The sequence below is a fragment of the Crotalus tigris genome, unplaced genomic scaffold, assembly GCF_016545835.1.
Source record: "Crotalus tigris isolate CLP2741 ecotype Arizona unplaced genomic scaffold, ASM1654583v1 scf7180000022202.31544, whole genome shotgun sequence".
Lineage (NCBI taxonomy): Eukaryota > Metazoa > Chordata > Lepidosauria > Squamata > Viperidae > Crotalus > Crotalus tigris.
The window spans coordinates 2,233-29,365 of NW_024098943.1; the positions used below are offsets into that span (position 1 = coordinate 2,233).

The 27,133-nt window shown below is 45.7% G+C and overlaps 2 long non-coding RNA genes across 7 annotated transcripts; one reads left to right on the top strand and one right to left on the bottom strand.

The window, feature by feature from the left end:
* Nucleotides 1-898: 898 nt before the first annotated feature.
* On the bottom strand, nt 899-27,133 carry LOC120296974. 6 transcript variants are annotated; one of them, XR_005553643.1, is made up of 4 exons: nt 27,106-27,133; nt 21,942-22,152; nt 21,149-21,362; nt 899-958 (listed from the first exon to the last, which is right to left on the bottom strand). It is a non-coding gene; the product is annotated as an uncharacterized LOC120296974 (long non-coding RNA). The 6 variants fall into 6 exon arrangements; XR_005553640.1 differs by lacking the exon at nt 27,106-27,133 and adding an exon at nt 25,743-25,812; XR_005553641.1 differs by lacking the exon at nt 27,106-27,133 and adding an exon at nt 25,208-25,269.
* Nucleotides 10,441-10,805, top strand: LOC120296975. Its single transcript, XR_005553645.1, has 2 exons — nt 10,441-10,474; nt 10,683-10,805. It is a non-coding gene; the product is annotated as an uncharacterized LOC120296975 (long non-coding RNA).

Sequence of the window (27,133 nt, forward strand, 5' to 3'; positions counted from 1 at the left end):
CCCCATCATGCAGCTGATGCTGCAGGGCGCGGGCAGAGGGCGTGGCTGCCATAGTGCTGCTGGGCTGCCTGGGCAATCTGCGGAGGGCCATGGAGGTGGTAAGTGGTCCTGTGGGCGGGGGGGGTGGGGGGTGGGGGGTGGGGATGGAGGGGTGGAGCGGGGTCGGGGCAAGTTTTTGGGCACTCGGTCTCTAAAAGGTTCGCCATCACTGTTCTAGTGGCTCCTTTCAGTGTTAGCGAAAATGGTCTTGGAGGTTGTTTGTTGCGCTATGTGTTGTTAGCTTCTTTGGCAGCTCCTTGATTAGGGTATTGTTTACTTCTTGATTGTTGGTCTGGAAATTTAGCCTTGGCAATGGTTCATAGAACCAAAAAGAAAACATCAATGGCCCTTTTTAATGTTAGGTGGGCCATTGATCTGTAAAAGATGTTATAGTTTTGTAGCTTTGCAGACTGAGCAGAGGAAGTGCACTCTTCTACCAAATATTCTTCGAAAGAGACAACGTTGCTGGGCACGACTGAGGAAGAAACAAAGGAGAAAGAAGAAAAAAGAAGAAAAAAAGAGCAAGAAAATGTCTCCAGCGCAAGCCCTCTTAGTCTTCGGCTGTGATGGCACCCTCTACGCGGAGAGGTATGTTTAGTTGAGTCTTATATTCTTTAAAGCTTTAGGACAGGGGTCTCCAAACCTGGCCCTTTTATGACGTGTGGACTTCAACTCCCAGAATTCCTCAGCCAGCGTGCTGAGAGTTGAAGTCCACAAGTCATAAAAGGGCCAGGTTTGGAGACCCCTGCTTTAGGATATGGAGGGAGGTGGATGGTCTTCCAGTAATTATGCCTAGGTAAGCAAGGGTAACCCCTGTGTCTGGGGTAATAGTAACCACTGTGTATTGTGCATTCTTAGGAGTAAAACCCCAGTTCCAACTGAAGTAATGCTGACTTTCAAGGCACGAATCCAAAATGACCTGTAGACGAAGAAGAAGACATCAACAGTAAGACAGATGGTTTAATTCACTCTTTGGTGTATCATGAAATTGAGGAAGCCTGGCCAGTACTGTTTGGGCCTTGCTGAAATTTACCCTAAAGCAGTGGTGACGAACCTATGGCACGTGGAACAGAGGTGGCACTCTGAGCCCTCTCTATGGGCACGCGCGCCTTCGCCCCAGCCCCACCTCCCCCCGCGGCCCCCTCTTCTCCAGCAGACCCCCGGAGGAGAATCACCCCTGGGTGTGGCCCGTGCGCAGCAGCCCAGCCAAGGACATGGCAGCCGGGCAGTGGGGACATGACTCCACCCTCGCACCCTGTCGCATGCAGATGATGCTGTGGGGCGCAGGCAGAAGGCGTGGCTGCCATGGCACTGCAGGACCACCTGGGAGATCTGCGACGGGCCCTGGAGGCGGTAGGTGGCCCTGCGGGATGGCAGAGCGGGATGGGGAGGCGGGCGGGCGAGAGCTGGGGCAGGGCGGCTTTTGGACACTCTCAAAGATCTAAAAGGTTCGCCATCACTGCCCTAAGGCTTGCTTTAGCAGTTTTTTAAAAAAATGGTCTTGGAGGTTCTTTGTTGTGCTATTTGTTGTTAGCGTCTTTGGCAGTTCCTTGATTAGGACATTGTTTACTTCTTGATTGCTGGTCTGATGTTAATCATAGTGTTAATCTATGCATATCTCAGTGTGGATTGCTGGTGAAGAGGTGTTGTCTTTTTTGCAAAGTGGGTACATATTGTTTCTGTCTGTCTATTCATGGCTAATTTGTCAGAGTGACAGGCTCCTAGAAATTTATTAATGTTTTTGGACATTGCTTGGTCTACGACAGGGGTAGGCAACCTTGGCTCTTTTATGACTCGTGTACTTCAACTCCCAGAATTCCTGAGCCAGAATGGCTGGCTCAGGAATTCTGGGAGTTGAAGTCCACGAGTCATAAAAGAGCCAAGGTTGCCTATCCCTGGTCTAGGATAGTCAGTTTCCCAACTGTAACTATGGTGAGGTCTTTGAATTTATTGTGAAATTAAAGAGTTTTCATTATATATTCTGGCTGCTACCTGGTATTATGAGTGATATTTGATTTCACACCTTTCTTCCCTAGCATAATTTTAGCCATGGTGATGGTTCTTAGAACCAGAAAGGAAACCTCAGCGGCCCATTTACATGATCAGTGTGGCCGGTGATTAATAATAGATTTTATAGATTTGTGCCTGGCATAATTCTAGCCAATGGTGATGGTTCTTAGAACCAGAAAGAAAACCTCACTGGCCCTTCTTAATGCTAGGTGTGGCTGTTGATCTATAATAGATTTTATAGTTTTCTGGCTGGCATTATTTTAGCCATGACGATGGTTCTTAGAACCAGAAATGAAACCTCAATGGCCCCTTTCTAATGCTAGGTGTGGCCGTTGATCTATAAAAGATTTTATAGTTTCCTAGCTTTGCAGATTGAGCGGAGGAACAAGTTGCGCTCTTCTGCCAAATGTTCCTCGAAAGAGACGACGCATGCTGGGCATGGCAGAGGACGAAACCAAAGAGAAAGAAGAAGAAAGAAAGTAGAACCAAGATAGCAAGAAAATGTCTCCAGCTCAAGCCTTTGGCTGTGATGGCACCTCCTACACTGTGAGGTAAGTTTAGTTGAGTCTTGTATTCTTCAAAGTCTCAGGGTATGGAGGGAGGCGGATGATCCGTTATGCCAGGGGTCCCCAACCCCTGGTCGGTGGACCATCACTGGTCCGCAGCATGCCAGCAAGTGGGCCACACAAATAAGCAAAGCTCCATCCTCAAGATTCAGGCAGTATTCAAAACCACACCCCCTCTGGTCCACAGAAAACCTTTCTCCACGGCACCGGTCCTTGGTGCCCAAAAGGTTGTGAACCTCTGCATTATGCCTAGATAAGGAATGGTAACACCTGCATCTGAGCTAATAGTAACCATTGTGTATTGTGCATTCTTAGGAGTAAAACTCCAGGTGCAGCTGATGTAACATTGATATTTTTTTTTAATCTCAAAGGCGTCTACTATACCATCTTAGAAAACAGAAGACACAGTTGTCAGCCTGCAGTGTTGATGGTGAAAATGGAGAAAGAAGGACTGGAATAAAAGAATGAATATGGTCTCCATCAAGAATGCTACTTCACCAACTCAATCACAACTGAGCTGTAGATAATAAAGTTTTAAATGTTTGTTGCCAGGCATAAATTTAGCCATGGCGATGGTTCTTAGAACTGGGGGGGGGGGGACTCTCAATGGCCCCTTTTAAAGCTAGGCATGGCTGCTGATAGATTATAGACTTTATGGTTTTCTTGCCTGGCATAATTTTAGCCAGGGCAATGGTTTTCAGAACCTGAAATAAATCCTCAACAGCCCTTTTCTAATGCTAGGTGTGGCTGTTGATCTACAAAAGATTTTATAGTTTTTTTAGTTTTGCAGTCTGAGTGGAGAAACAAGTGGACTCTTGCTGACAAATGTTCTTCGAAAGGGACAACCCTTGCTGTGCACAGCAGAGGAAGACACAAAAGCAAAGAAAGAAAAAAGAAGACCAAGACAGCAAGAAAATGTCTCCAGCTCAAGCCCTATTAGCCTTTGGCTGTAAGGGCGCCTCCTACGCGGTGAGATAAGTTTAGTTTAGTCTTGTATTCTTCAAAGGATATGGAGGGAGGTGGGTGGTCTTCCCTACTTCTTGATCCGTTATGCCAGGGCTCCCCAATCACTGGTCTGTGGACCAGCACCGGACTGCAGCATGCCAGCAAGTGGGCCACACAAACAAGCAAAGCTCCATCCTCAGAATGCAGGTATTCAACCCCCCCCCTCTGGTCCGCGGAAACCCTTTATCCACGGCACCATTCCCTGGTGCCCAAACAGTTGGGAACCTCTGCATTATACCTAGATAAGGACCGGTAACACCTGCATCTGAGGTAATAGTAACCACTATACTTTGTGCATTCTTAGGAGTAAAACTCCAGGGGCAACTGAAGTAATACTATTTTTTTTAACTCAAAGGCTTCTACGACACCATCTTAGAAGATAGAAGACTCAGCTGCCAGCCTGCAGTGTTGATGGTGAAAATGGAGGAAGAAGGAATAGAACACAAGAATGAATATGGTCTCCATCAAGAATGCTACTTCACCAACTCAATCACAACTGAATTGTAGATAATAAAGTTTTAAAGGTTTGTTGCCAGGCGTAAATTTAGCCATGGCAATGGTTCTTAGAACTGGGGGGGGGGGAACTCTCAATGGCCCCTTTTAAAGCTAGGCATGGCTGTTGATAGATTATAAACTTTATGGTTTTCTTGCCTGGCCTAATTTTAGCCATGGTAATGGTTTTCAGAACCTGAAATAAAACCTCAACAGTCCTTTTCTAATGCTAGGTGTGGCTGTTGATCTATAAAAGATTTTATAGTTTTTTTAGCTTTGCAGACTGAGTGGAGAGCAAGTGCACTCTTGCTGACAAATGTTCCTCAAAGAGACAACCCTTGCTGTGCACAGCAGAGGAAGAAACAAAAGCGAAGAAAGAAAAAAGAAGACCAAGACAGCAAGAAAATGTCTCCAGCTCAAGCCCTATTAGCCTTTGGCTGTGATGGAGCCTCCTACACTGTGTGGTAAGTTTAGTTGAGTCTTGTATTCTTCAAAGACTTAGGATATGGAGGGAGGTGGGTGGTTTTCCACTACTTGTTGATCTGTTATGCCAGGGGTCCTCAACCCTCAGTCTGTGGACCAGCACTGGACCGCACCATGCCACCAAGCAGGCCACACAAACAAGCAAACTCCATCCTCAGGATGCAGGTATTCAAAACCATACCCCCTCTGGTCCGCGGAAACCCTTTATCCATGGCACCATTCCCTGGTGCCCAAATGGTTGGGAACCTCTGCATTATGCCTTGATAAGGAAAGATAACACTTGCACTTGAGGTAATAGTAACCACTGTACTTTGTGCATTCTTCGGAGTAAAACTCCAGGGGCAGCTGAAGTAATACTATTTTTTTTAACTCAAAGACTTCTGCTACACCATTGTAGAAGACAAAAGATGAAAATGGAGGAAGAAGGAATGGAACGCAAGAATGAATATCAAGAATGCTACTTCACCACATAAATCAAACCTGAACTGTAGATAATAGATTTAATACTTTTCTTGCCAGCTGTAAATTTAGCCACGGCAATGGTTTTTAGAACCAGAAAGGAAACTTCCCCAACAGCCCTTTTAAATGCTAGACACAGCTGTTGATTGATTATAGATTTTAAAGTTTTCTGCCTGGCGTAATTCTAGCCACGGTGATGGTTCTTAGAACCAGAAAGGAAATTACAACGGCCTTTTTAAATGACCAGTGTGGCTGTTGATTGATTATAGATTTTATAGTTTTCTGCCTGGCATAATTCTGGCCATGGCGATGATTCTTAGAACCAGAAAGAAAGCCTCAACGGCCCTTTTTAATACTAGGTGTGGCCGTTGATCTATAAAAGATTTTATAGCTTTAGAGTCCCTGAGAGTGAGGGGAGGAACATTTGCACGCCTGTTGCCAAATGTTCCTCAGAAGAGACACGGAGGAAGAAACAAAGGCGAAGAAAGAAAAAAGAAGAACCAAGACAGCAAGAAAATGTCTGCAGCTCAAGCCCTATTAGCCTTTGGCTGTGATGGCGCCTCCTACGCTGTGAGGTAAGTTGTATTCTTCAGAGTCTTAGGATACGGAGTGAAGTGGATGGTCCATTCTTCCTAGGAAATTGATGGTCCATTCTTCCTAGGTAAGTAGGGGGTAACAACTGCTTCTGAGGTAATAGTAACCACAGTGTATTGTGCATTCATAGGAGTAAAACGCCAGTGTCAGCTGAAGTAATGCTGATTTTTTTTTTTTTGTCTCAAAGGCATGTACTACAGCATCTTAGAGGACAGAAGACTCAGCATCGATGGTAAAAGTACAAGAAGAAGGAATGGAAATTAAGAAGAATATAATGTTTTAGATAATAGATTTTATATCGTTCTTGCCTGGCATAAATTAAGCCCTGGCAATGGTTATTAGAACCAGAAAGGAAACCTCCCCAACAGCCCTTTTAAATTCTAGGCATGGCTGTTGATCGATAATAGATTTTATAGTTTTCTGCCTGGCGTAATTTTAGCCATGGTGATGGTTCTTAGAACCAGAAAGGAAATTACAGCGGCCTTTTTAAATGACCAGTGTGGCTGTTGACTGAGTATAGATTTTATAGTTTTCTGCCTGGCATAATTCTGGCCATGGCGATGGTTCTTAGAACCAAAAGAAAACCTCAATGGCCCTTTTTAATGCTAGGTGTGGCTGTTGATACATTATAGATTTTATACCTTTCTTGCCTGGCATAATTCTGGCCATGGCGATGGTTCTTAGAACCAGAAAGAAAGCCTCAACGGCCCTTTTTAATGCTAAGTTTGGCCGTTGATCTATAAAAGATTTTGTAGCTTTAGAGTCCCTGAGATCGAGGGGAGGAACATTTGCACGCCTGTTGCCAAATGTTCCTCAGAAGAGACTCGGAGGAAGAAACAAAGGCGAAGAAAGAAAAAAGAAGAACCAAGACAGCAAGAAAATGTCTCCAGTTCAAGCCCTATTAGCCTTTGGCTGTGATGGCGCCTCCTACGCTGTTGTATTCTTCAAAGTTTTATGATATGGAGGGAGGTCAATGGTCCCCCTCCAGCAAAAAAAATTGATGGTCAATTCTTCCTAGGAAATTGATGGTCCATTCTTCCTAGATAAGTAGGGGGTAACAACTGCTTCTGAGGTAATAGTAACCACAGTGTATTGTGCATTCATAGGAGTAAAACGCCAGTGGCAGCTGAAGTAATGCTGATTTTTTTTTTTGTCTCAAAGGCATGTACTACAGCATCTTAGAGGACAGAAGACTCAGCGTCGATGGTAAAAGTACAAGAAGAAGTAATGGAAATTAAGAAGAATATAATGTTTTAGATAATAGATTTTATATCGTTCTTGCCTGGCATAAATTAAGCCCTGGCAATGGTTATTAGAACCAGAAAGGAAACCTCCCCAACAGCCCTTTTAAATGCTAGGCATGGCTGTTGATCGATAATAGATTTTATAGTTTTCTGCCTGGCATAATTCTGGCCATGGCGATGGTTCTTAGAACCAAAAGAAAACCTCAATGGCCCTTTTTAATGCTAGGTGTGGCTGTTGATCTATAAAAGCTTTTGTAGCTTTAGAGTCCCTGAGATCGAGGGGAGGAACATTTGCAAGCCTGTTGCCAAATGTTCCTCAGAAGAGACACGGAGGAAGAAACAAAGGCGAAGAAAGAAAAAAGAAGAACCAAGACAGCAAGAAAATGTCTCCAGTTCAAGCCCTATTAGCCTTTGGCTGTGATGGCGCCTCCTACGCTGTGAGGTAAGTTATATTCTTCAAAGTTTTATGATATGGAGGGAGGTCAATGGTCCCCCCCCCAGCAAAAAAAATTGATGGTCCATTCTTCCTAGGTAAGTAGGGGTAACACCTGCATCTGATGTAATAGTAACCACAGTGTATTGTGCCTTCTTAGGTGTAAAACCTCAGTGGCAGCTGAAGTAACGTTGATTTTTTTTTTATTTCAAAGGCATGTACTACAGCATCTTAGAAGACAGAAGACTCAGCTTTGATGGTAAAAGTACAAGAAGAAGGAATGGAAATCAAGAATGAATACGATCTTGTAGATAGTTTCAATGGACCTTTTAATTCTAGGTGTGGCCATTGATTGATAATAGATTTTATAGTTTTCTGCCTAGTGTAAATTTATCCATGGCTATGGTTCTTAGAACCAGAAAGAAAACCTCTCAGTGGCCCATTTAAATGACCAACGTGGCCAGTGATTAATCATAGATTTTATAGTTTTCTGCCTGGCGTAATTTTAGCCATGGCGATCGATCTTAGAATCATAAAAAAAGTTTCAATGGACCTTTTTAATTCTAAGTGTGGCCATTGATGGATAATAGATTTTATACCTTTCTTGCCTGGCATAATTCTAGCCATGGCGATGGTTCTTAGAACCAAAAGAAAACCTCAAGGGCCCTTTTTAATGCTAGGTGTGGCTGTTGATCAATTATAGATTTTATACCTTTCTTGCCTGGCATAATTCTGGCCATGACGATGGTTCTTAGAACCAGAAAGAAAGCCTCAACGGCCCTTTTTAATGCTAAGTGTGGCTGTTGATCTATAAAAGATTTTATAGCTTTAGAGTCCCTGAGATCGAGGGGAGGAACATTTGCACGCCTGTTGCCAAATGTTCCTCAGAAGAGACACGGAGGAAGAAACAAAGGCGAAGAAAGAAAAAAGTAGAACCAAGACAGCAAGAAAATGTCTCCAGTTCAAGCCCTATTAGCCTTTGGCTGTGATGGCGCCTCCTACGCTGTGAGGTAAGTTTTATTCTTCAAAGTTTTATGATATGGAGGGAGGTCAATGGTCCCCCCCCCAGCAAAAAAAATTGATGGTCCATTCTTCCTAGGTAAGTAGGGGTAACACCTGCATCTGAGGTAATAGTAACCACAGTGTATTGTGCCTTCTTAGGTGTAAAAACTCAGTGGCAGCTGAAGTAACGTTGATTTTTTTTTTATTTCAAAGGCATGTACTACAGCATCTTAGAAGACAGAAGACTCAGCTTTGATGGTAAAAGTACCAGAAGAAGGAATGGAAATCAAGAATGAATACGATCTTGTAGATAGTTGATTTTATATCTTTCTTGCCTGGCATAAATTAAGCCCTGGCAACGGTTCTTAGAGCCAGAAAGAAAGTTTCAATGGACCTTTTAATTCTAGGTGTGGCCATTGATTGATAATAGATTTTATTGTTTTCTGCCTGGTGTAAATTTAGCCATGGCTATGGTTCTTAGAACCAGAAAGAAAACCTCTCAGTGGCCCATTTAAATGACCAACGTGGCCCGTGATTAATCCTAGATTTTATAGTTTTCTGCCTGGCGTAATTTTAGCCATGGCGATCGATCGTAGAATCAGAAAAAAAGTTTCAATGGACCTTTTTAATTCTAAGTGTGGCCATTGATGGATAATAGATTTTATACATTTCTTGCCTGGCATAATTCTAGCCATGGCGATGGTTCTTAGAACCAAAAGAAAACCTCAATGGCCCTTTTTAATGCTAGGTGTGGCTGTTGATCAATTATAGATTTTATACCTTTCGTGCCTGGCATAATTCTGGCCATGACGATGGTTCTTAGAACCAGAAAGAAAGCCTCAACGGCCCTTTTTAATGCTAAGTGTGGCCGTTGATCTATAAAAGCTTTTGTAGCTTTAGAGTCCCTGAGATTGAGGGGAGGAACATTTGCACCCTGTTGCCAAATGTTCCTCAGAAGAGACACGGAGGAAGAAACAAAGGCGAAGAAAGAAAAAAGAAGAACCAAGACAGCAAGAAAATGTCTCCAGTTCAAGCCCTATTAGCCTTGGGCTGTGATGGCGCCTCCTACGCTGTGAGGTAAGTTGTATTCTTCAAAGTTTTATGATATGGAGGGAGGTCAATGGTCCCCCCCCCCAGCAAAAAAAATTGATGGTCCATTCTTCCTAGGTAAGTAGGGGTAACACCTGCATCTGAGGTAATAGTAACCACAGTGTATTGTGCCTTCTTATGTGTAAAACCTCAGTGGCAGCTGAAGTAACGTTGATTTTTTTTTTATTTCAAAGGCATGTACTACAGCATCTTAGAAGACAGAAGACTCAGCTTTGATTGTAAAAGTACAAGAAGAAGGAATGGAAATCAAGAATGAATACGATCTTGTAGATAGTTGATTTTATATCTTTCTTGCCTGGCATAAATTAAGCCCTGGCAACGGTTCTTAGAACCAGAAAGAAAATTTCAATGGACCTTTTAATTCTAGGTGTGGCCATTGATTGATAATAGATTTTATTGTTTTCTGCCTGGTGTAAATTTAGCCATGGCTATGGTTCTTAGAACCAGATAGAAAACCTCTCAGTGGCCCATTTAAATGACCAACGTGGCCAGTGATTAATCATAGATTTTATAGTTTTCTGCCTGGCGTAATTTTAGCCATGGCGATCGATCTTAGAATCAGAAAAAAAGTTTCAATGGACCTTTTTAATTCTCAGTGTGGCCATTGATGGATAATAGATTTTATACCTTTCTTGCCTGGCATAATTCTAGCCATGGCGATGGTTCTTAGAACCAAAAGAAAACCTCAATGGCCCTTTTTAATGCTAGTTGTGGCTGTTGATCCATTATAGATTTTATACCTTTCTTGCCTGGCATAATTCTGGCCATGGCGATGGTTCTTAGAACCAGAAAGAAAGCCTCAACGGCCCTTTTAATGCTAAGTGTGGCCGTTGATCTATAAAAGCTTTTGTAGCTTTAGCGTCCCTGAGATCGAGGGGAGGAACATTTGCACGCCTGTTGCCAAATGTTCCTCAGAAGAGACACGGAGGAAGAAACAAAGGCGAAGAAAGAAAAAAGAAGAACCAAGACAGCAAGAAAAAGTCTCCAGTTCAAGCCCTATTAGCCTTTGGCTGTGATGGCGCCTCCTACGCTGTGAGGTAAGTTGTATTCTTCAAAGTTTTATGATATGGAGGGAGGTCAATGTTCCCCCCCCCCAACACAAAATTTGATGGTCCATTCTTCCTAGGTAAGTAGGGGTAACACCTGCATCTGAGGTAATAGTAACCACAGTGTATTGTGCCTTCTTAGGTGTAAAACCTCAGTGGCAGCTGAAGTAATGTTGATTTTTTTTTTTTTATCTCAAAGGCATGTACTCTACACCATCCTAGAAGACAGAAGACTCACTTGTCAGCCTGCAGTGTTGATGGTGAAAAAGGAGGAAGAAGGAATGGAACGCAAGAATGAACATGATCTCCACCAAGAATGCTATTTCACCAATTATGTCAAAACTGACCTTTAGAACAATCGCTGAAAATGTAAGCCACTTTCATGATCACACCACACTACACATTTTAATCCTATCTGTGACCATTGCTACATAATAGGGATTCTCGTTTTCTTGCCTGTTGTATTTTTAGCCCATTCTAGGTGTGTTCCATGATGTACATAAGATTCCATACTTTTCTTGCCTCCTTACTGTTAGGCCTGGCAATGGTTCTTAAAACCCAAAAGAAAATGTCTATGGCCCTTTCTATTGCTAGGCTTGGTCACTGATTATTAAAACAGTAATTAGTATTCTGGCCTAGTGTAATGTTAGCCACAGCTGTACTTCTTAGAACTTGAGAAGGGCCACACAAGCATTCCACATGCCAATCCATCCTATAAATAGTGATGACTCATTTTTAGAGGTCTTTCAGTCCCTGAGCTTGTGTGACACTCACACCGAATGGATGTGGATAATTATCGGCTCCCAGACTCACTCAGTCCATGAGCAGATACTTTCTGAGACTCACACCAGAAGTCTCTCTCTTTCAGTCCCCGAGTGAGCAGCGAGGGCGAATCACACTGGAGGCGTCAACAGCCCTCGGCTGGAAGTCTCTCCCGGTCCCTGAGGCTCCCCAACTGAGTCTCAAACTGGAAGGGAATCCTTTTGGATTGCTTCCCTCACTGGTCAATGATGATCATGATCATTGCAGTCCATGAAACCAGAGAGACAAAAGAGATGCACTATTCCTGATTCCATCTGCACCGCCCCCCATGTTTAGGCATGGACCCTTGGTCACGCCTCCTTCGCCCCCTGCCACTCGCCTCAGCCCATTTACAGCCAGCTTTCCTCCTCCGTTGCCCTCCCGCAGCCATTCTCCACGGCCAGTGGACCCTTGGTCCTCTGCCCGTCGCCCTTCGGCCTGGACAATTCACCCAGACACCCTTTGTCCCGGGCCTTTGGCTATATGGGACAAATAGCCCCCAGCCATGGTGCTGCGGGGGCAGCATGCGATGAACAACCCCAGGGGCTGGGGAGGGCAGCTGTGATGCAAGATTTTTTTTAAAAAGTGCTCTGCTCTGCATGTTTTGGGGCCTTGCAGCTCTGACCCCAGAATCGGAAGGAGGGGGACTGGCAGCAGAAGTAGCAAGCACCGGGGCCACTTGGGGGAGCAGTCAGACAAGAGTGTGTTGGGGAACGAGGGAGGGAGGGAGGGGCACCTCAAGGGGACTTCACAAAGACAGCTTGACTCGCAACTCAAACGAAAGAGAGGAGGAGGAGAAAGGCCGGAGCAGCTTCTGCCACAGCCAGGGAGGCGGGTTAGGGGGGCACACAGGCAAACAGAGGGCTGGTGTGCTGCTGGAACTGGAGCGTCATGGGAGGGAAGCGTGGGCTAATGGGACTGCTTGCGCCTTGGGAGGGAAGGGAGGGCAACTGGCAAGGACTGGGGATGATGGGACTGTGTGCGCCGTCGTGGGAGGGAAGGGAGGGCAAATGGCAAGGGCTGGGGATGATGGGACTGCGTGCGCCGTCGTGGGAGGGACGGGAGGGCAAATGGCAAGGGCTGGGGCTGATGGGACTGCGTGCGCCGTCGTGGGAGGGAAGGGAGGGCAAATGGCAAGGGCTGGGGATGATGGGACTGCGTGCCCGTCGTGGGACGAAGGGAGGGCAAATGGGAAGGGCTGGGGCTGATGGGACTGCGTGCGCCGTCGTGGGACTGAAGGGAGGGCAAATGGAAGGGCTGGCGGCTTGATGGGACTGCGTGACGCCGTCGTGTGAGGGAAGGGGAGGGCAATGGGAAGGGCTGGGGCTAATGGGACTGCTTGCGCCTTGGGAGGGAAGGGAGGGCAACTGGCAAGGACTGGGGATGATGGGACTGTGTGCGCCGTCGTGGGAGGGAAGGGAGGGCAAATGGCAAGGGCTGGGGATGATGGGACTGCGTGCGCCGTCGTGGGAGGGACGGGAGGGCAAATGGCAAGGGCTGGGGCTGATGGGACTGCGTGCGCCGTCGTGGGAGGGAAGGGAGGGCAAATGGGAAGGGCTGGGGCTGATGGGACTGCGTGCGCCGTCGTGGGAGGGAAGGGAGGGCAAATGGGAAGGGCTGGGGCTGATGGGACTGCGTGCGCCGTCGTGGGAGGGAAGGGAGGCAATGGAAGGGCTGGGGCTGATGGGACTGGCGTGCAGCCGTCGGGGAGGGATGGGGAAGGGCAAATGGGAAGGTCTGGGCTGATGGGACTGCGTGCCCCGTCCGTGGAGGGAAGGGAGGGCAAATGGCAAGCTGGGCTGATGGACTGCTTCGCCTTGGGAGGGAAGGAGGGCAAATGGCAAGGGCTGGGGGCGATGACTGCGTGCGCCGTCGTGGGAGGGAAGGGAGGGCAAATGGGAAGGGCTGGGGCTGATGGGACGGCGCAATGGGAATGGCTGGGGCTGAGGGAAGGGAGGGCAAATGAAGGGCTGGGGCTGATGGACTGCCTGCGCCGTCGTGGGGGGAAGGGAGGCAAATGGCAGGGCTGGGGCTGATGGGACTGCGTGCGCCGTCGTGGAGGGAAGGGAGGGCAAATGGCAAGGGCTGGGATGATGGGACTGCGTGCGCCGTCGTGGGAGGGCGGGCAAATGGCAAGGGCTGGGGCTGATGGGACTGCGTGCGCCGTCTTGGGAGGGAAGGGCGGGCAAATGGCAAGGGCTGGGGCTGATGGGACTGCGTGCGCCGTCGTGGGAGGGAAGGGAGGGCAAATGGCATGGGCTTGGGGGTTGGAACTGTGACCCGTCGTGGGAGGGAAGGGTGGGTAGAAGCCAAGCTGGCCTTGCTGTTTGCCTGTGTGCCCCCCTAACCCGCCTCCCTGGCTGTGGCAGAAGCTGCTCCGGCCTTTCTCCTCCTCCTCTCTTTCGTTTGAGTTGCGAGTCAAGCTGTCTTTGTGAAGTCCCCTTGAGGTGCCCCTCCCTCCCTCCCTCGTTCCCCAACACACTCTTGTCTGACTGCTCCCCCCAGTGGCCCCGGTGGTTGCTACTTCTGCTGCCAGTCCCCCTCCTTCCGATTCTGGGGTCAGAGCTGCAAGGCCCCAAAACATGCAGAGCAGCCACAGCACTTTAAAAAATCTTGCATCACAACTGCCCTCCCCAGCCCCTGGGATTGCTCATTGCACGCTGCCCCCGCAGCACCATGGCTCCTGCCTGCCACCCAGCTGGCTGTGGGCTATTTGTCCTGTACAGACAAAGACCCAGGACAAACGGTATCTGGGTGAATTGGCCGGGCCGAAGGGCGACAGGCAGAGGGCCAAGGGCCCACTGGCCGTGGAGAATGGCTGCGGGAGGGCAGCGGAGGAGGAAAGCTGGCTGTAAATGGGCACGGGTGAGTTGATGGGCTGCATTTCTTGGGCAAAAGGCTGCACTGCTGCTGAGGCCATCCTGACTCAGAGGTGATGCCAAGGCACTCCTGACAGGGGTCTTCCAGCCCCTGAGTTACTATTCTGTGAAACTCACACTGAATGAGTAGGCAGCCAGACGCTCCCAGGCTCGTCCAGCCTCTGAGCACACACTCTGTGAGACCCACCCTGGGAGGGAGACCCTTTCAGTACCTGAGTGAGCAGCCAGGGCGAGTCACACTGGAGGAGTCAACAGCGCTCAACTACAAGCCTCCTCCGGTGCCCTAGCTGAGTCTCAAACTGGAAGGGAATCCTTTTGAATCGCTTCCCTCCCAACTTCATACCCTGAGAAATAATGTCAGCTGCAGCCAGATCTCTTGCAACCAAAAGTAAACCTGGTGACACACTTTAATACGAGGTATTGCCATCTCTACAAATTAATAACTAGTTTTTTGCTAGAGTGAAACATTATGTCCTTGAACTGGGAAAATAAATCTGTGTGACCCTTTTAAATTCTAGATGTGGCCATTGAAACCCTGAGTAGATTTCTTGCCTGGCTTAATTTAGGCACGATGGTCGTTCTTAGAACCAGAAAGCATCTCAATGGCCCTTTTTAACGCTGGGTGTGCCGGTGATTGATAATAGATTTTATAGTTTTCTGCCTGGCATAAATTTAGCCACAGCCATGGTTCTTAGAACCAGACAGAAAACCTCAACCGCTCTTGTTAATGTCTGGTGTGGCCAGTGATTGATAAAAGATTTCTATTTGGAATAATTTTATCCACGGCTGTTGTTTAAAATGTGTAAGTTATGTTTTGATTGATAAATATTAAACATGACACACAGTATGGCGGTCACCTCAAGAATTTTGATTTCTTTTGTCACACACATTTGTCTTTTTGTTCCTGAAATTTCTGTTTGACATTTATTTTTTGTAATACAACTGAGTTTTACTCCTGATTTACTGTTGTTAAGTAGTTGTGATGCTTATGGTAGACAAGTTTTATCTTTTACCTGTTTTTATGTATTCTTTCTTATCACCATCTCTTCACCAAGAGATACCTGTTGTGATATTTATGTATTTGAACACTGAAGTTGTGTTTTCTTTCTTCTGAGAAAAATCTTTTGATGACAACTATGGTTCCTTTTACACCTCACCTTTTGTCAAAAATGTCATTTTAAATTAGTGAACTATTTAACCCATGGTATTTTATCATTGCTTTTGTAATTTTTGTGTGACTTTTTATCCTTAAAATATTGGATTATGCTTTTATGTATTTTATCTGTAAGACTGTATTATGTTTTGAATTGTTGTACAAACTGTTGCAACTGGGTAACGCTTGGAAGATATGATGCAGAACAATAAAGTATTTTTTGAGTCTTCCTTCACTATACGTTCCAGCAGCCCAACCGGAATTGAAATGGGGTTTAAATAGAGTATAATACATTATACTTATAGTGTATTATACTCTATTTAAACCCCATTTCAATTCCGGTCGGGCTGCTGGAACGTGCTGCATTGCCTCAGCTGCTGCTTAATCTGTAAGTTTTGGGAGAATCCACCAGGAAAGTAGCGGCCCGCGCGCCTAATGGTGCGCGAATTATATAATTATATAACTAAAAATCACAAACAGTAGCAGTACATTCAGGGCAAGTGTGTGTGACATCCCTTGTATCTAAGATGTCTGGCTTAGTTCAGTGCAACACTTGCTTTGCAGCTGTCTTTCGCAGTACCCTTTTCAAACTTGGAAACTGTCCTATCTGTAAACAAATCACTAGCCTACAAGGACAGATCATTTACCTAGGGTCTGTAATCCGTGTTCTTCGGGCAGAAATTAGGTGTCCAGTTCAGCCCCTCTACTCTAGTAAGCCCCCATGCTATCAGCCCCCTTTACCACAAAGATCCTGCAGGAGAAGGGCAGTGTGGACAACCGTGGGATCTGGCAGGGTGAGAGCTGTGAACCATAAACACAAAGCTTTCGCTGTGTCCCTGCACAACAGTTACAGTGCCCTTGCTGACCTTAATAGGGACATTAAGGAGACAGGTAAAGGTATTTGTGAAGATAACTCAAATAAGCAGGGGATTGTGGTCCGAGATGAAGAACTAGATTCTGACAGGGAAAAGTGTGAATCAGGTATTGCACATCAGTCATGCAAGAATAGAAAGGCTCCCAAAAAGAGAAGCTACCTTCTGGTAGGTGATTCAATTATAAGGGATGTAAATTTAGGAAAGGACACAGAGGCTTTGAAAGAGGTCAGGTGTCTTCCAGGTGCTACTGCCAGTAGGGACAAGAAGCGTATTTCTAAAATAATCAAGAATGGCAGCAAGGACTTGGATGTGGAGGCTATTGTACATCTTGGCACTAATGATCTATCCCAAAAAGATGTACTCTCTGTGCAGAATGATTTCCAGAGCTTGGGGAAGGAACTTAGCAGAATAGGCTGTAGGCTTACTTTCTCAGAGGTCTTACCAGTGTATAAGGAGCAAAACGGAAAAGGCCAGCGCATAGCACAATTCAATATGTGGCTAAAGGAGTGGTGTAAAGGGGAAGGCTTTGGATATATTAGTCACGATGTCAGTAGCTGGTCCAATCAAAAGATGTACAAAAGAGATGGTTTGCATCCATCAAAAAAAGGGACTGAGTTACTCGGCTATAAATTCACAGATTTTCTGGAGGGAAATTTAAACTAAACAGCGGGGACAGGGAGTTAATTGACACGGAACAACCCTGTCCCCGGCAATTTAAAAACTATAGGGCTATCAGTGCATGTAGCATAGATGTGTGTGTGGACAAGAATATCAACCTTGCTATCAAGCAAAATGAAGCCTCTAATAGCGAGTGCCACATAAAGTGCACTAACCAAATAGGTGGTAAGACAATAGGGGAACTCAGGCACCACACAGGTTATGTAGAAAGGAAACACAGGGCCACCCACAAAGGACTCAAATGTTTATACACCAATGCACAGAGTATGAACAGCAAACAGGGTGAACTAGAAATTCAGGTTAATGAGGGCAGATACGATATTGTTGCCATTACGGAAACATGGTGGGATGAAACCCACACATGGAACACACAGCTAGAGGGATTTAAATTATTTAAAAGAAACAGACCAAATAAAAGAGGAGGTGGAGTTGCTCTCTATATAAGAAATAACTACATCTCCACAGAAATAGAGCACAACAATGATAAAAACTGTCTTGAATGCATTTGGGTCAATATAAAAGGGAGGGGAAATGACATTGCCATAGGTGTATACTACAGACCACCCAACCAAACAGAGGAAATAGATGAACTTTTTGCTAGTCAGCTAACTAAGGTATGTAGGAAGCACATCACAATAGTAATGGGGGACTTTAACTACCCTGACATCAACTGGGAGACAAACTCCGCACCAAGTGGAAGATCAAACAGGTTCCTGGCAAACCTAGCAGACAACTTTGTCTCCCAAAAAGTAGAGAAGGGAACTAGGGGATTAGCCATTTTGGATCTAATTCTCACTAACAGAGATGAAATGATAGACGGTGTTGAAGCCATAGGAACCCTGGGAGGAAGTGATCATGCAATATTAGAATTCAACATTATAGAAGCACAAGCAATAGAACACAGTCAAACTAGAGTCTTGGACTTCAAGAGAGCTAATTTCAATAAACTTAGAGAGGGCTTGGGAAGGATTCCATGGATGAGAATCCTCAAGGGGAAAACAACTCAAGAAGCTTGGAAATTTTGAAAAATGAGATAATAAAAGCACAGTCTAGCACAATACCAACAAAGAGGAAAAACAACAGCTCTCAAAAGAAACCAGCATGGCTGCATAAAGAACTCTCTGACAAATTGAAAGATAAAAAGGACAAGTATAGAAAGTGGAAAGAGGGGAACATAACTAAGTCAGAATATCAGCAAATAGCCCGAGCCTGCAAAGATGAAGTGAAGAAAGCCAAGGCTCAAAATGAACTAAGGCTTGCGACCAAAGTCAAAAATAACAAAAAAAGCTTCTTTCAACATGTAAAAAACAAGAAAAAAGTGAAGAAAATGATTGGTCCATTAGTGGGTGGAAGTGGCAAGAAGGTGACAAGCAACAGGGAGAAAGCAGAACTATTTAACTCATTTTTTGCATCTGTCTTTACACAAAGGGAAAAAACAGACCAACCTATCAAAAATAGTGCCATAAAAAACAAAACAGAAACACAAATTAAGATAGGCAAGAAAATGGTTAGTGAGCACCTGTCCAGCCTAGATGAGTTCAAATCGCCAGGACCAGATGGATTACATCCCAGAGTTCTCAAGGAACTGGCAGATGTGATATCGGAGCCACTGAACTATATTTTTCAAAGATCCTGGAACACAGGGGAACTACCAGAGGACTGGAAAAGAGCTGATGTAGTTCCCATCCTCAAAAAAGGAAAAAAAATGGATCCAGGAAATTACAGACCTATCAGCCTGACCTCAATACCTGGGAAGATCCTGGAAAAGATAATCAAACAACGAATCAACGAACACCTAGAGGCAAACAAAGTCATTACTAAAAGCCAACACGGGTTTGTCAAAAATAGATCATGCCAGACAAATCTTATTGCATTCTTTGACCAAGTGACAAAATTAGTGGATCAGAGGAATGCTGTGGACATAATTTACTTGGACTTCAGTAAGGCATTTGATAAAGTAGATCACAACCTACTACTTGACAAGATAGAAAAATGTGGGGTAGACAGAACCACCACCAGATGGATCCATAGCTGGCTGACCGGCCGTACTCAGCGAGTGGTCCTCAATGGAACTGCATCTATATGGAGGGAAGTGTGTAGTGGGGTGCCCCAGGCTCTGTTCTGGGCCCAGTACTCTTCAACATCTTCATCAACGATTTGGATGAAGGGATAGATGGGGAACTCATCAAATTTGCAGACGACACCAAGCTGGCAGGAATAGCCAACACTCCAGAAGACAGGCTTAAGATACAGAAGGATCTGGACAGACTTGAACACTGGGCACTAACTAACAAAATGAAATTCAATGGTGAAAAAAGCAAGGTTCTACATTTAGGCAAGAAAAACCAAATGCACAAGTACAGCATAAGTGGCACCATGCTCAATAGTAGTAACTGTGAGAGGGACCTCGGAGTCCTAGTAGACAATCACCTAAATATGAGCCAGCAGTGTGCTGCAGCTGCCAAAAAGGCCAACACAGTGCTAGGCTGCATTAACAGAGGGATAGAATCAAGATCACGTGAAGTATTAATACCACTCTTCAATGCCTTGGTAAGGCCACACTTGGAATACTGCATCCAGTTTTGGTCACCACGATGCAAAAAAGATGTTGAGACTCTAGAAAGAGTACAGAGAAGAGCAACAAAGATGATTAGGGGACTGGAGGCTAAAACATATAAGGAACGGTTGCTAGAATTGGGTATGTCTAGTTTAACGAAGAGAAGGACAAGGGGGGACATGATAGCAGTATTCCAATATCTCAGGGGCTGCCATAAAGAAGAGGGAATTAAGCTATTTTCCAAAGCACCTGAAGGCAGGACAAGAAGCAACGGGTGGAAACTAATCAAGGAGAGAAGCAACCTAGAACTAAGGAGAAACTTCCTGACAGTGAGAACAATTAATCAGTGGAACAGCTTGCCTCCAGAAGCAGTAAATGCTCCAACACTGGAAGTTTTTAAGAAGAGACTGGACAGCCACTTTGTCCGAAATGGTGTAGGGTTTCCTGCCCGAGCAGGGGGTTGGACTAGATGACCTCCAAGGTCCCTTCCAACTTTACTAATATGAATATGAATATATTTGGGATCCTGCGGTCAGGAGCTTGGACCTGTTAGGCACCTTGTGCTCCTGCCCTGTGCCGAAATCACCGAGGATCATCTTTTGTAAGGATTTGGGGGTTCTACCAAAATAAACTTCCAATGAAGTTTTTTGTGCTTTATATAACAAATGTTTTAGATTTCTCTCTCTCCCTCTCTCATCTATTATCTATCTCACCTATTAATCATCTATATCAGACATGTCAAACACAATGCCCGGGGGCCGGATGCGGCCCGCAAAGTGGTTTCATGTGGCCCACGAAGCCATCCTGGAAACAGTGAGGGAGCCCGCTGTCTTGGCCCCAGCCGGCTGGGAGCCAATGTACAATTTTGTGGTGGCCATCTTGGTACTTGCCCCAGTGGACCATGCCTTGGCACTTGCCCCCGTCCCACCCCCTTCTGCCAGAGACCCTCAGATCTGTCCCATTCCTGCCCAGACCCCCACAGGCACCCTTGACGCGACTGGTGTAGAATTAAGATACAGTAGGCCACACCCACTCCATGCACACCCACCCAGTAGGCCACACCCACTCTGGCCACACACCCCAGCCCCCCCCCCAAGCAACTGCAATGCTGATGCGGCCCTCAGTGAAATTGAGTTTGACACCCAATCTATATTTAATCTATCCAGTAACCTTTTCTGCTGTACCTTGGGGAAAAAATGCCATGGACTTACCTGGCTACAGGAGGGCAGCATTCCCTGTTTTGCCCTCCTCAGTGCCCTATTAGAAATGAAATTTTAGCTTCTGCAATTATCTTTTGTATTCCCAGCAGCCTCTTCTGTGGCTGCTTTGAGCTTCCATCAAAGGAAGGAAATGAAAGAATAAAAATAAGCCACTTCAGGGCTTCTTTGCTAAACGTTACAGCACACACTGGCCACAAGAGGGCAGACTTTGCTGCTTTGACTAAACTCAGTTTTATACGTGTTTGCTTATTATGTATATTCCTTTATCAAAGGTGTACTCTGAGTGCCCCTAGGAGTCAGCAACCTGCGGCTCTGGAGCCGCATATGGCTCTTTGAGCCTTCCCCTGCGGCTCCCAGCCTCCTCTGCCATTTGCAGACAGAGAGAGAGGCACTTGTGCTTCCCCCCTCCTCTCTCTCTCTCTCTCTCTCTCTCTCTCTCTCTCTCTCTCTCTCTCTCTCTGTGTGTGTGTGTGTGTGTGTGTAAAAAAGAGAGTGGACTCACAGTGTTCTCCGACGAGCTAAAAAGCTTACTGGATGGCACTCCTCCTTTTGCTGCGTCTCTGCAGGAAGCAGGAAGGGCAGGAGAGAGCTAGCTAGCCCAGCTATGCTGACTCAGGAATTCTGGGAGTAGAAGTCCATGAGTCATAAAAGATGTTTTCGGTTGTAAATGGGTCCAAGTGGCTCTTCGAGTGTTTTGGGTTACCTACTCCTAGGGCCTAAGAAAAAAGCACTGAGTTGTAGGAATCATAACAAATCACCAGAATTCTTGATCGGTTTAATTTCCTGCTTTTACCAGCTGGTCTTGGGGTGAAGAGAATCAAATCCTGCCACAAGACCTCCCAGTTGCTATTGGCACAGCCTTCTCAAAACAACACAACTCCATATTTTGAGCTGGAGCACAGGCTTGAACCAGAGGAGCCGGTCAAATTTCCCCCGAACCCTGAATTAACCACAAAACAACGGCTAAAAGGAGAATAGTTTCTCCTTTCTGTTATGTTTTTCCTTCTAAACAGTAGAAGAAAATACAGTGAGCAATTGCTTTGGGAGATCAACAATAACAACAATAGAGTTGGAAGGTCTTGTAGTCCAGCAGGAAAGCCTATAGTACCACTTCAGACAAATGGTTGTCAAGTCTCTTCTTAAAAACCTGAGGCCCTACTCTTTCCTTGCCCAAAAGAGGGCAAAAAAGTCAGGCTTTCCCAAGATATGAAAGACTATGTTGTTATTTTAGGGGCAAAGTCATCAGAACGCAGCCTTAGGCAGGAATAGCAGCCACACAAGGAAATCAACCTTACCTGCCAACTTCCAGTCACACATGCGCAGTAGTCCTCCACTGTCTTACACACCGACCTCCCCGGGATGGCCAACTTCCTGTCCGTTTCTGTGGCCGTCCTTCCACTTCCATTCAGAACGACCTTCTCGGCATGGCCGACTTCCTGTCCCTAAGCAGGCGGCTGGATGCCGGTACGAGAGACTAGGAGGCTGGGTCTCTTTGTGCCCTTTCCACTTCAGAGGGAGAAAAACAAGAGGCCAAATTGGGAACATAGAGATACAGTTCATATGTTGGAAACATAAATTTCAGGGATTCTTTCTCAGGCTTAGTTGCCCCATCTGCATTTGTAAAATGGCCCCTGGGCCCCGTTTTACAGCCGGAGAGGGCAAGACAGGTTCAGGGAACAGAACAGTCGGGATTTTGAGGTTATTCTTTTGCATCTGTATTATTAGAAGCCTTGATATTAATAATTATAGAGCAGGGCTTTTCAACCAGTGGTATGTGTACCACTTGTGGTACTTTGCCACATGGCCTGTAGACCGTGATTGCAAGTCAAGTGTAGTAGGGGATGGGAATGAGCCTATCGTGGCTTATTAATATTAATAAGGTTTTAATAATAAAGAATAATCATCATCTTAAAACGCCATTAAAGAGGTTTATTTATTTTTGTGGCTGCAGTATCTGATTTGACAGAGTTTTCTGTCCCTTGGCTATAGGATGGAGGCCATTAAAAAAAGCCTACCATTGACTCCAAGCTAAAGCTATGAGACGGGAAAGTGTGCCCTCTTCTGGTCAAAAACGGGTATTGTGGCCACCAAAAGAAATAAACCTTTTTAATGGCATTTTAAATTCTCTATCTTTATTAACAGTATTAACACCTTATTAATAGGGCCAGGGGAGGCCCGTTTGCTGCAACGCAGGCGCGGAAGAAGAAATCTGCTTCAAAAGCCTTAAATCTAGTTAAGGAGGACTATGATGCCCTATTAATATTAATAAGGTTTTAATAATAAAGAATAACCTTAAAATGCCATTGAAAAGTTTTTTTTTAATTTTTATTTTTAACCAACAAAACAGAACAAAGCAAAATATAACACACATACACATACAATATATACTCCTTTTTTTTACAGCAATTACGTAACGGTAATCTAATATTTACATTTCCCCCTTATTCTTCTTTAGAATATTTGTCCTTATAGCCCCATTATTTCTTATTTACATTTTTCTTCCTACATGTTCTACTTCTTACTAAGAATAATTCATATTATTATACATTATTATAGACATATTTTCACTTTTGACCTTTATTTATTCTCCTCTATTGAAAAGTTTTTTAATGGCTCCTCTACCTGCTTCAATCACAGGATGGCACTGTTTTTTGACCCTTAATACCATTCAATAACTTCAATAGATCAATAATAATAATCTTAAAATCATATTAAAAGGATTTATTTCCTTTTGTGACTGCTATTCCTTCTTTAACCGTAGGACTCAATTCTTCCCAGAGGGCTTGACCGCTTTAGTCTCAATAAATAACTTCCCCTCTCCCAGGAAACAGGCGATGGGAGCATAAGGGGGCCTCCTGTGGACTTTCCTCACTGTTTTTAAATATCCCTAGGCTACACCCAACCTAAGCAAAGCAGCTACCAACAGAATAAGAGACGTGGAGTTCCAGCTAGAACTTAACAGAATCTCTCTCTGCAGCAAGAAAATGGATTAAATGGGGTGTGTGGGGACCAGCAAGGTATCTGAAAGACCTGAGCTTTCCTAAGAGAGGAATCCTACCTCCTGCTATTTCCCACCAAAACTGCAATATTTAGAGGAGCTGGGGTAATCGCAACCTCCCACCGTGTTTCCCACTGCCTCTTGCGGTTTTTACTGGGCTCCCAACCTTCCTCCAGTTCCATCCCCGTCTTTTTAAAAGGAAAAGCCTTAATCTCACTGAAGCTGGCAAAAAAGGGGGGGAAAAATCCTCAAGAACAACTTATCTGTTTTCCCCCAGTTCCTTCTTAACAGCCACAGAAAGGGGGGGGGTCACCCATTTGGCAGAGGGAGCGTGACCTCCTTTCTCCACTGCCTTTTCCAAAAAGGCTGAAGCTTTCATCCGGCAGGCGTCCCCACCCTTCCTCCTGGCCGCTACATCAGTCGATGCAGCTGTGACTGGGGGAAGTTAGCAAAATTGCAAGCCGGACTCTGCAAAGACCCGGGTCTCCTGCTTCCCCCAGAGAGACCTGCTTTACCTTTCTCTTACCTCTGGGCGGTGGGTGGGCTGTTTACGGCAACCTGGAGAGGAAAGGAAGAAATCTCCTACCCTTCCTAACCCTGACTTGTTTTGGACAAAGGTCTACAAAGTTAGATGGACGGCGAACAAAATAATAAAAGCCATTAGTTGCGACTTCTCACGTCTCATCCCTTTTATCCATCCTTTAAATGATAAACCTAGAAGGGAACGATAGGTTATACACATTTTCAAAATAAACTGCATTTATTTTTATATTGATCGTTTCTTAATAAAAATGCACACAATTTCAAATAGAGATGTGATATTGCGCCTATATTAATACAGAGGGATCTCTAAGAAATATAGTTTAGAAACATCAAACCTAAATACAAACCTACATACGTACGATCTCCTTAAAGAAATAGCAGGGCAGGAGAAACAAAACTATTCTTGAATAAAAATACCTGGATTTGCTTGAAGGGGGCGAGCGGGGTGCACTTTTTGGAGGAGCAACCTCTTTAAGATGTAACACAGGGAAGCGCGATACGACTGGTTCTTCTACAGCCGGGACTCGGGAGCTCGGAAAACACCATTCAACGGCTGCCTTGCTTGGCAGCCTTCGAGGGACCCCCGAGACGGGTCGGAACCCCCTTCCAGACCCGGAGGCCAAAAGCCTGGAGCGTGTCCCGCCGGCCCCGCCTCTAAAAAGGAGCTAAAAAGAAGCCGCGGCGGAGCTCGCGTAAACGACCCCGAAGTGTGTTGTTAAAACAAGCTAACTTCGTCTCTACGTTCCCAATTTAGCCCCTATAGCTGAAAGGGAAAGAGCGCAAAGAGACCAGGTCTCGCAACCTCCGGCGCCGCCGCCGCCACCGGTTCTCGGTCGCATTTTTACAGACACCGGCGGCGAAAGGCCAGGAACGGCCAGGCGGACATCTTAGGGGAGAGGACCAAACGAGTGGCCGGGGAGGAGGCGGGGGAGGGGGAAGGTGGGGATCCCCCGCTAACTAGGTAACAGAGAAAGCCGGTATCTTTCTGGAATCAGGAAATGCGGGGATGGCTCGGCTCACCTGAGGCAGTAGCAGGCTTCCTTTTTTCCTTCCTGAGGCCTCGCCGGTAGACGTGCGCTCCGTCAACGTAGTGCAGAAAAGAGCACGGGAAAAAGCAGGGAACGGACAGGAAGTTGGGGAAAGCCTCGGCGGATGGACAGGAACTCGGCCGTACTGGGAACGTCGTCGTCGTCGTCGGTGGTCATGCTACAAGACGGAAAGCTGTGCCCGCCTGTGGTCAAAAACGGGTACTGCGGTCGCCGAAAAAAATAAAGCTTTTAAATGGGGTTTTAAGGCTATTTATTTCCCCCCCGTCTTTATTAGTAGCCTCTTATTAATATTAATAGGGCGACGGGAGGCCCTTTTGCCATTTTCAAAGGTTTATTTCTTTTGGTGGCTGCTATACCCGGCTTGGCCACGCGAGGGCACTGTTTTCCCTCCCTTAGCGATAGCGGCATTGAGGCCGTGGAAAAGGCCTACGCTAGTAAATGCTATGGGACGGGTATTGCGGCCGCCAAGGGAAATAAGCCTTTTGAATGGGGTTTTCAAGGCTTACCTCGTTGATCGGACGTGGAGTCCGCCCTGCCCAGAAGGTCCCCGAAAAAAAGGAAGTGGAAGGACGATTAAGAAGCACGGACCGGAAGCCGGCCATATTGGAAAGGTCGCAATTCAACGACCCTGGAGGACGGCGAATTTGCGCGGACAGGAAGTCGGACATGCTGAGGAGGTCTACCCGAAAGGAAGTAGGGGGAAAGATTAAGAACAAAGGAACAGAAGTCGGACATGATGGAAAGGTCCTTTTACCGCAGCACCTGGGGGACGGCCGATACCGACGGACAGGAAGCCCGCCGTCCAGAGAGGGCCTCTCGCAGATTACTCGTCAAGAACCAGCCGGCGGACACGCGCAGAAGGCCGAGGGAAGCGGCCCGTCCCTTTCGGAGGAGCATAGAGTGGCGACCCTTTGGCTGACGCTCTGCGCTTTGGGGCTTAGCTTCTCTGTGTCCCGATCCTGGGCAAGTGGCCTACGACGGCCTCCCTGGTAACGCTATGGGACGGGAAACACTGCCCTCCTGTGGTCAAAAGCGGGTACTGCTGCCGCCCAAAGAAATAAATACTTTTGAATAGCATTTGAAGCTTATTCTTCTCTATTTTTATTCTTAACGCCTTATGATTAATATTAACGTGGCGACGGGGGGGGGCCCGGTCGGTGCGACACGGGCGCAGAAGAAATCCTGGTTCCAATCTTAAACCGAGTTAAGGCCTATTGTGGCTTATTCATATTAATAAGGTTTTAATAATCAAGAATAATCATCTTAAAGAGGTTTATTTATTTTTCTGGCCGCAGTATCTGATTTGACCAGTTTTCCGTCCCTTAGCAGGGCTGGCTCAGGAATTCTGGGAGTTGAAGTCCACCAGTCATCAAAGAGCCAAGGTTGCCTTACCCCTGCCTTAGCTATAGGATGGAGGCCATTAAAAAGGCCTAGGATGGACTCCAAGCCAAAGCTATGGGACAGAAAACTGTGCCCTCCTGGGGTCAAAAATGGGTGTTGCGGCCACCCAAAGAAATAAACCTTTTTAATGGCATTTTAAAATGACCGTATTCTCTATCTTTATTAACGGTATTAATACCTTAGTAATAGACGAAGGCCTACAAAGTTAGATGGACGGCGAACAAATTAATAAATGCCATTAGTTGCAACTTCGCACGTCTCACCCCTTTTATCCATTCTTTAAATGATAAACCTATAAGGGAACGATAGGTTATATACTTTTCCAAAATAAACTACATTTATTTTTATATTGATCGTTTCGTAATAAAAATACACAATATTTCAAATAGATATTTGATATTGCGCTTATATTAATACATAGGTATCTCTAAGAAATATAGTTTAGAAACACCAAGCCCAAATACAAACCTACATACGTACGATCTCCTTAAAGAAA